This window comes from Triticum aestivum, chromosome 1A (assembly GCF_018294505.1).
Source record: "Triticum aestivum cultivar Chinese Spring chromosome 1A, IWGSC CS RefSeq v2.1, whole genome shotgun sequence".
Classification (NCBI taxonomy): domain Eukaryota; kingdom Viridiplantae; phylum Streptophyta; class Magnoliopsida; order Poales; family Poaceae; genus Triticum; species Triticum aestivum.
The window spans coordinates 447,977,512-447,986,936 of NC_057794.1; positions in this window are offsets into that span (position 1 = coordinate 447,977,512).

The window sequence follows — 9,425 nt, forward strand, 5'->3', positions numbered from 1 at the left end:
ACGCTACCGCCGCCGTGCCTACGTCGTAGCTGCGCTCCCCGCCGCCCGTGCGTCCTCTCGTCGTGTCCAGGAGCTCCGCCGCTGTCCACTTCATCGAGCAAGCCGAGCCCCGAGCGCTCGCAACGCCCGAGTCCACCGCAACGACCTCGCCCGAACTGCCATCGCTGGAGATCCCCTTCAACATCGTCGCCGCCTCAGCTCGTCCCAGACCCCGCCGGTGGCCTCTACGGGTGCGCTGTGAGCCTAGCTACCCCTCCTACCCTCCCTCTCTCGTTCCCGAGCCGTGTAGCGACCTCCCGAAGCTCAACCGCACCCACCATCGTGGAGCTCGTCGCCGACGTGCTCCCGGTCACCCTCCGGCCACTCCACGGTGTCCACCTTGCTCACCGCGTCACGTAGCACCTAACTAGCTACTCCCCGCACCTCACCGACCCCTCTAGCGTCAAGTTCGCCTTCGGCCGAACTCCGGTGGCCGCCAAAGTCGTCGCCGGCGCCAACTCCGGCCACCCCGACCCCAACGGACTCCACCAAGAGCTGCGGCTCATCCTCAGCTCCTCTCCGGTGGCCTCTGCGGCTCGTTTGGTTGTCGGAACGGCAAAAACCACTTCCGCTGCCGCGTCGGGCTCGCCGGCGGCTAAACGCCGGTGCAGCCGACCCGGGTTTGACCATGGGTGGGCCCTGGTTGACTCTCCTGAGTCAATGACAGGTGGGGCCTAGCCCTGTTAATTAAACAGGTTTAGTTTTAATTAAACTTTAACTAATCTAATCACACTGACACGCGGGACCCACTGTCAGGTTTGACCCGGACCGTGCCCCGTTGACCTGCTGATGTCACACTGACGTCAGGCTGACGCAGTAATTGATTTTCTGGATTTAATCTAATATAGGAAATTCCACAATATAGTTTAAACTTCAAAAATTCATAACTTTTAATCTGTAACTCCAAATCAGACAAATTATATATGAAAAATGATCAGAAAAATCCAATCTATCCATCTGTACTATTTTCATGCATGATTAAACAAGTTAACTTGATGTTTAATGCAGAACAAGGAAAAACACTTTAAAGGGCCATGTTTGAGTTTGAAATTTGAATCTTTGATTCAAATTGGTTCAAACCCTTCTGGTCTTAGTTGCATTAGCCCAACACACTCATATTGCTATGTTTCATGCATGCATCATATTGTTGCACATTGTTTGGTGATGGTTGTGTGTCGGTGTTCTTTGCGGCAGGTTCTGCCTCCGAGGAGTACCGTGATTACCCTAACGAAGAACCGTATCAGTGCATCGAACCATCAGGCAAGCAACCAACCATTTGATCATATCGATACAATCCCATGTTCTCGCTCCTGCTCTCTTTTACTGCATTAAGACAACGCGTTTCAAACTGCTGTGTGTTACGGTAGTTGAACCCATTTCCTCTGCATGACCTGTCATTGCCACAGTAACTAGATGAAACCCACTAGCATGTGTAGGAGTTGATTGAGCCATATGTATGTGTTGTTCCTACCTTGCTATGCCTGCTATGCTTAGAGTCGTGTCAGGTCTGGTTCATCGGGGTGATGGGCTAGAGTGAAATGATTATGTCGGTAATGTGAGTGGTGTGGTGAACACGATTTGGTAAAGGTATCGATGAGAGGCCATGTAGGAGTACATGGTGGGTTGTTTCATTGAGGCCGACCTTAAGCACTGAGATCTGTATGTGTGATTTAAGATTCAGCTACTACCATGCATTGGGCCCGAAACCAATGGACCCTCTCGACTTCTTATTCACCCTAGTTCTCTGTCCAGGAGTCGCAAGTAGTTTCTGGTGTTTGTAGCCTACTGGAGGCCGTGGACAGCGCTGACCGTAGGGGTGGGCTGTGATGCAGTAGGTACGTGGCACGGTGTACCGAATACCCGTTAGGTATCTCGGGAACCCTGTTCACATCGTTTGGGGTTGTGAGCGAAACCTCGGCTGGATCTCCTCATGGATGGAACCCGAATAGGCGATAAACCTGGACTAGAGACTTAGGTGATTAGGTAGGTCATGCCCGACACCCACGTTGGGCTTCCGCTTGAAGGTTGCCGAGTACAAGTCGTGTAAACGACGGTAAGTGGTGAGAGCGTGTATGAAGAAGTACACCCCTGCAGGGTTATCATGATCTATTCGAATAGCCGCGTCTGCGGTAAAGGACTACTTGGTTGCCTATACAGTTCATAGACAAGTAAATGGAAACTACTAAAAGCCTCAAGATAAGTGTGAGTGCCGAGGATGGCTCTTCCATAGGAAGATGGAGGTGGATCCTCGGTAGTGTATTGAAGTGGTGAGTAGTGGACTCGTGTGCGCAAAACCATTTCAAGTTGGAGTCTCGTAGGATAGCCTAGACAAGAGTCAAAGCTGGCTTGCTGCAATAACTCCACCAACCCTTCTTGATAATGTGCATGTATGTAGGATCTGATGTAAGTCTTGCTGAGTACCTTTGTACTCATGTTGCTATAATTTACATTTTTTACAGAAGACGCTGCAACCCCTTCTGATGGGTTCTTCGTAGACGTTGACATCAATGAGTAGGCTAAGGCCCAGGTGGTGATCCTGAGCTTGTGAAGGACCACGTAGTATAGCTAGGCTTTCCAAGCCTCTTTTATTTTACTAGTTGTCTGTACCCAGACAAGCTACTTCCGCTGCTGGTTTGTATGACTGTATGACTTGAATGCTGGGTCGTGTGACCCGTACTTGTGTATATGATTATGTATGGCTCTCTGAGCCTTAAATAAAGTACTTGTGTCATAGAGTCATGTTGTGATGCCTTGTTGTATTTGCACATATCGAGCATAGTGTGTGTATGATTGAAATGCTTGGTATGTGTGGGATCTGACTATCTAGTTGTTTATCTTTAGTAGCCTCTCTTATCGGGAAATGTCTCCTAGTGTTACCGCTGAGCCATGGTAGCTTGCTACTGCTCTAGAACACTTAGGCTGACCGGCATGTGTCCTTCTTCGTTCCTGTGTCTGTCCCTTCGGGGAAATGTCACGCATTGAGTACCGGAGTCCTGTTAGCCCACTACAGCCCGGTTTACCGGAGTCCTGCTAGCCCAGTGCTATAGCCCGGACCCACTTGCTGATGACCGACACGTTCGAAGCTGGGTCATGGATGCCTGTCCCTGTAAGTCTGTGCCACTTTGGGTTTACAACTAGTCATGTCAGCCCGGGCTCCTTATCATATGGATGCTAGCGACACTATCATATACGTGAGCCAAAAGGCGCAAACGGTCCCGGGAAAAGGTAAGGCGACACCCGTGGGGATACCGTGCGTGAGGCCGCAAAGTGATATGAGGTGTTACAAGCTAGATCGATGTGACATCGAGTCGGGGTCCTGACAGCCTGCGCCTCTTTTGATCTGTATCCCAGTTTGTGCTAGCCTTCTTAAAGCAGACTTGTTTAACTTATGTCTGTACTCAGATATTGTTGCTTTCGCTGACTCATCTATGATCAAGCTCTTGTATTCGAGCCCTCGAGGCCCCTGGCTTGTAATATGATGCTTGTATGACTTATTTTATTTGTAGAGTTGTGTTGCGATATCTTCCCGTGAGTCCTTGATCTTGATCGTACACATTTGCGTGTATGATTAGTGTACGATTGAATCGGGGGCATCACAAGTTGGTATCAGAGCCGACTGCCTGTAGGAATACCCCTTCCACACTCCTTGGCCGAAGTTGAGTCTAGAATTTCAAAAACTTTTACTAACATGGATGTGTGCCTTACGGGCCCACGTCGCCATCTGGTGGTATTAGGGTCTTTTACTCCTCGATCCTTACTCTGGGACTCTAAACTCTCTCCTACTCGAGTTAAACGATTTTACTAACTCTAACATTAGGATCTCGTGACCACGTGCACCCCAAAGTTGGATAAGCCCTAGTTATTCTTTAGAGTAGTATTTGAACATTATCCACATTGTCATTTGACTCCTGTGAAAACATCTTTGTTTTCAGATGGAACCCACAAGACAGGTCGTGTGCCACACGACGGCCATTGGTGCCTCAGGATCACCTGTTGTGTTGGTTGAGATGATGACCTATCTGGGTTATCGCTGGCACCCTGAGTACACCGTCTATGAGGACTATCAGGACTTCAACCAGGAGCAGTACCGTGCCATCATCCACCTCTACTCTCGGGAGTATGACTCCACTACCATGCTGCGCACTGCTCATGGTGTTGGAGTGACTATCGATATGGTGGTCCATGATGCTGCTTATGCTGCTCTGACACGCCTTCGTGGAGAGTATCAAGAGTTGGACACCTCGCCCTTCAGGCACATTGCTATCGCATCCGATGTTGGTGCGGAGGGATACTACACTGCTGCCTACTCCACTGTCACCCGAGAGCCCTTCTACCATCAGAACCTGGTTCTGCATGCTGATGGGTTGGATAGAGCTAACCGAGCTCTTCGCCACGAGTTGTACACCACCCGTCAGCACCTGTATCGTGCTCTGACGCTGTTGCACCCCTCTGTCCGATCTGGTGATCTGTCGCATTCTGCGATCTACCCTGCCAGGACCGTGATGCCCCAGGGCGTCGGCTGGCCAGATGTGGGAGGCTACTCTCCCGCACTTGGTCCTCTCCTGCCACCTGCACATCGAGTTCCGCACCAAAGTATCCGCGGACCCCAGGCTACTCGCGTGGAGGTCTTCCCTTCGCGTCACTACCAGCTGTCAGGCTACACCTACCTCCATAGTTCCTCCTGGGACTGATGTAGGCTTGCTTATTAGTGTTAGATGCATTCGTTGCGAGCCTGCGTGCCGCCTATGATGTTCTTAGCCTATGTACTGAACTTTGTGTACGGAACTCTATGCATGATCACTTTTGTAAGATGTGCCAACTACTATGTAGTATCTATCGTGTTCTTTTTATTATGCATGTTTCATCATGAATGATTTTTGCCCTTGCAAATTCTCAATGCTGAACTACCCCTGTTATATATTACCAGGATGGTTAGACGAGGTGGTCGTGGTCGTGGTGGCAACGCCCCACCACCGCCTGAGTACATGGCTGGTATGATCCAACAACTTGAGATGAATCGCCAGTTCATGGAGAATATGATGGCTGAGTTTCCTCGCCCCAATATGAACCAGCAGCCAACCCCAGTAACTCTGCAGGATTTCATGTGCCTGAACCCAACTGTGTACCGCAGCTCAACTCAGCCTCTGGATGCTGATGACTAGCTCCGTGACATCACCTATGAGATGGAGTCTGCTGATGTAGCCCTTGCCAGCTATGTCACATTTGCTTCCTTCTTCCTAAAGGGACCCGCAGCTCAATGGTGGGACAGCCACAGGCGTACTCTGCCGGTTGGAACAATCATCACCTGGCCGGACTTCCAAGCTGCCTTCCGTGCTTGCTTCATTCCTTAGGGAGTCATGGACCGGAAGAAGCGCGAGTTTCGCAACCTCACTCAGGGCAACAAAACTATGGAAGCTTATCAACGGGAGTTTCTGGATCTGTCCCGCTATGCTGAAGAAGACATTGCAACTGATGCACACAGACAGGAGAAGTTCTGTGATGGCCTTCAAGCTGATATCAAGCTCGCACTTCTAGTGCATGACTTCGCTGATTTCGCCACCCTGGTGAACAAGGCCATCAATGTCGAAACTGGTCTGCAAGAATACCAGAGCTCTCACGGGCGCAACTGTGACACGGGCTCATCTTCAGGCCCGTCTTCGCAGAAGCGTAAGATATGGATTCCCAACAGCATGTACCAGCCAACTGCACCTGCCCCAAGGCAGTCCTATGCTGCACCTCGTCTGCCTACTCCTCCAACTAGGCAGCCAAGCTCCACCACCACAAGCTCCTGTTCCCACTCCCAATAATGGTCTGTGCTTCAGGTGTGGTCAACCAGGACACCGTGCTAGGGAATGCAACCAGAACCAGAATCAACTGGCCCTCCCTGTAGCTGGCCGTGGAAACAACCAACCTCGCAACAACAATGCCAGGTCTGTAGTGGAACGTAGCAGAAATTAAAATTTTCTACGCATCACCAAGATCAATCTATGGAGTTATCTAGCAACGAGGGAAAGGGGAGTGCATCTACATACCCTTGTAGATCGCGAGCGGAAGCATTCAAGAGAACGGGGTTGATGGAGTCGTACTCGTCGTGATCCAAATCACCGATGACCGAGCGCCGAAAGGACGGCACCTCCGCGTTCAATACACGTACGGTTGGGAAGACGTCTCCTCCTTCTTGATCCAGCAAGGGGGAAGGAGAGGTTGATGGAGATCCAGCAGCACGACGGCGTGGTGGTGGAAGCAACAGTGATCTCAGCAGGGCTTCGCCAAGCTCAGCGAGAGCGAGAGGCGTCACGGGAGGGAGAGGGAGGCGCCAGGGGCTAGGGTGCGGCTGCCCTCCCTCCCCCCACTATATATAGGGCCCCTAGGGGGGCGCCGGCCCTAGAGATTGGATCGCAAGGGGGGGCGGCCAAGGGGGGTGGCTTGCCCCCCAAGCCAAGTGGGGCGCCCCCACCCCTAGGGTTTCCATCCCTAGGCACAGGGGGAGGCCCAAGGGGGGCGCACCAGCCCACTAGGGGCTGGTTCCCTTCCCCACTTCAGCCCATAGGGCCCTCCGAGATAGGTGGCCCCACCCGATGGACCCCCAGGACCCTTCCGGTGGTCCCGGTACAATACCGGTGACCCCCGAAACTTTCCCGATGGCCGAAACTGGACTTCCTATATATAATTCTTCACCTCCGGACCATTCCGGAACTCCTCGTGACGTCCGGGGTCTCATCCGGGACTTCGAACAACTTTCGGGTTACCGCATACTAATATCTCTACAACCCTAGTGAGGGAGTCCTGGATTAGGGGGTGTTCGGGTAGCCGGACTATACCTTCAGCCGGACTCCTGGAATATGAAGATACAAGATTGAAGACTTCATCCCGTGTCCGGATAGGACTTTCCTTGGCGTGGAAGGAAAGCTTGGCGATGCGGATATTCAAGATCTCCTACCATTGTAACTGACTCTGTGTAATCCTAACCCTATCCGGTGTCTATATAAACCGGAGGGTTGTAGTCCGTAGGCAATCAACTCCATACACATCAATCATACCATAGGCTAGCTTCTAGGGTTTAGCCTCCTTGATCTCGTGGTAGATCTACTCTTGTACTACCCATATCATCAATATTAATCAAGCAGGAGTAGGGTATTACCTCCATCAAGAGGGCCCGAACCTGGGTAAAACAAAGTGTTCCCTGCCTCCTGTTACCATCCGGCCTAGACGCACAGTTCGGGACCCCCTACCCGATATCCGCCGGTTTTGACACCGACATTGGTGCTTTCATTGAGAGTTCCTCTGTGTCGTCGCTTTTAGGCCCGATGGCTCCTTTGATCATCAACAACAATGTAGTCCAGGGTGAGACTTTTCTCCCCAGACAGATCATCCTCTTCGGCGGCTTCGCATCGCGGGACAATTCACTTGGCTACCTGGAGCAGATCGAAAGCTACGCCCCTGGCCATCAAGTCAGGTTTGGAAGCCTAAGCTACACGACAGACATCCGCGGAGATTTGATCTTCGACGGATTCAAGCCACAGCCAAGCGCGCCGCACTGTCTCGTGGGGCATGATCTAGCTCTGCCGCCGAACAGTACCCTGAAGGCCGCAAACGCACCGGCTCTGGCCCTTAATTCGGAGCCAGCTGCGCCAATCGAGGGTGAGCGGTTGGACGTCACCTCGGGGGCTGTAATCTCAAAGGCGATCGAGCCAAACGCCAGCCCCGCACTCTGCACGGCCCGTGACTCCAAGGAGCCGGATTCCTCTCCGAACTCCGAACCTCTCGCGTCCCGGCCGATCGAACCTGATTGGGCGCCAATAATGGAGTTCACCGCCGCGGACATCTTTCAGCACTCGCCCTTTGGCGACATCCTGAATTCTCTAAAGTCTCTCTCTTTATCAGGAGAGCCCTGGCCGGATTATGGTCAGCGAGGATGGGATACGGACGACGAAGAAATTCAAAGCCCACCCGCCACCCACTTGGTAGCCACTGTCGACAATTTAAACGACATGCTCAACTTCGACTCCGGAGACATCTACAGCATGGATGACGATGCAGGAGATACCGACGAACCAACGCCCATAGGGCATTGGACAGCCACCTCATCTCACGATGTGTACATGGTGGATACCCCTAAAGGAAGCGATAACGAGGGAAAAGGGGATGGGACGGGAGTTCGACCCCCCGAAAAGCAATCAAAGCGTCGGCGTAAACGCCGACCCAAGCCCCGCCTCGACAAAAACCCAGCCATAGAGCAGGACGAGCAGGCCTTAGAGCAACCATCTGAACAGGGCAACACGGATAGAGAAACCGAACATCCCTCCCCCGGCAAAAACGGCATCCCGGACGACCTCACACTGAATAAACCTATGAAGCAGAAGAATCTCCATGAAAGGCTTGTTGCAACTACACGCAGCCTAAAGAAGCAGAAGCGGAAGCTAAAAACAGCGGAAGACGCACTCCGGATTAGATGGAGCAAAGTAATCAATACCACAGATAAGTACGGCGACAGTCGCCGCACTAAAAGCTATCCGAAAAGAAAGCTACTGCCTGAATTCGATGAAGAGGCCCTAGAGCCCTCGCATTCAAAAAATGAAAAAGCCACACGGTCGGATAGACGACCCCATAAAGCGGCAAGCGACGCCGCACCTAAATCGGCACGCGACCCACTTAAGGATTCGCATCATGGCCCAGTCAGGTCCATTATGGGCCAAGAAAGCAAGCTCTCGTAAGCAATGCTATGAAGCCATCATCGGAATCCGGCACACCCAAATACAGGGGCGCCGCACACCCCCTATGTTTCAGAGATGAGGTCCTGGACTATGAATTCTCAGAGGGATTCAAACCCGTAAACATAGAGGCATATGATGGAACAACAGACCCTGGAGTCTGGATCGAGGATTATATCCTCCACATACACATGGCTAGAGGAGATGATCTCCACGCCATAAAATATCTACCCCTTAAGCTTAAAGGGCCAGCCTGACATTGGCTTAAAAGCCTTCCAGAAAACACAATTGGAAGCTGGGAAGAGCTCAAGGATGCTTTCCAAGCAAACTTTCAAGGGACCAATGTTCGTCCCCCGGATGCAGACGATCTTAGTCACATAAATCAACAACCCGGAGAATCAGCTCGGCAGTTCTAGAATAGATTCCTCACTAAAAAGAATCAGATAGTCGACTGTCCGGACGCCGAAGCCTTAGCAGCTTTCAGGCATAATGTCCGAGACGAATGGCTCGCCAGACACCTCGGCCAAGAAAAGCCAAGAACAATGGCCGCACTAACAAGCTTGATGACCCACTTTTGTGCAGGGGAGGATAGCTGGTTGGCAAGGTGCAGCCCCAACAACCCAAGTACATCCAAAACCAGGGATGGAAACGGAAAACCACGACGCAACAAGGACC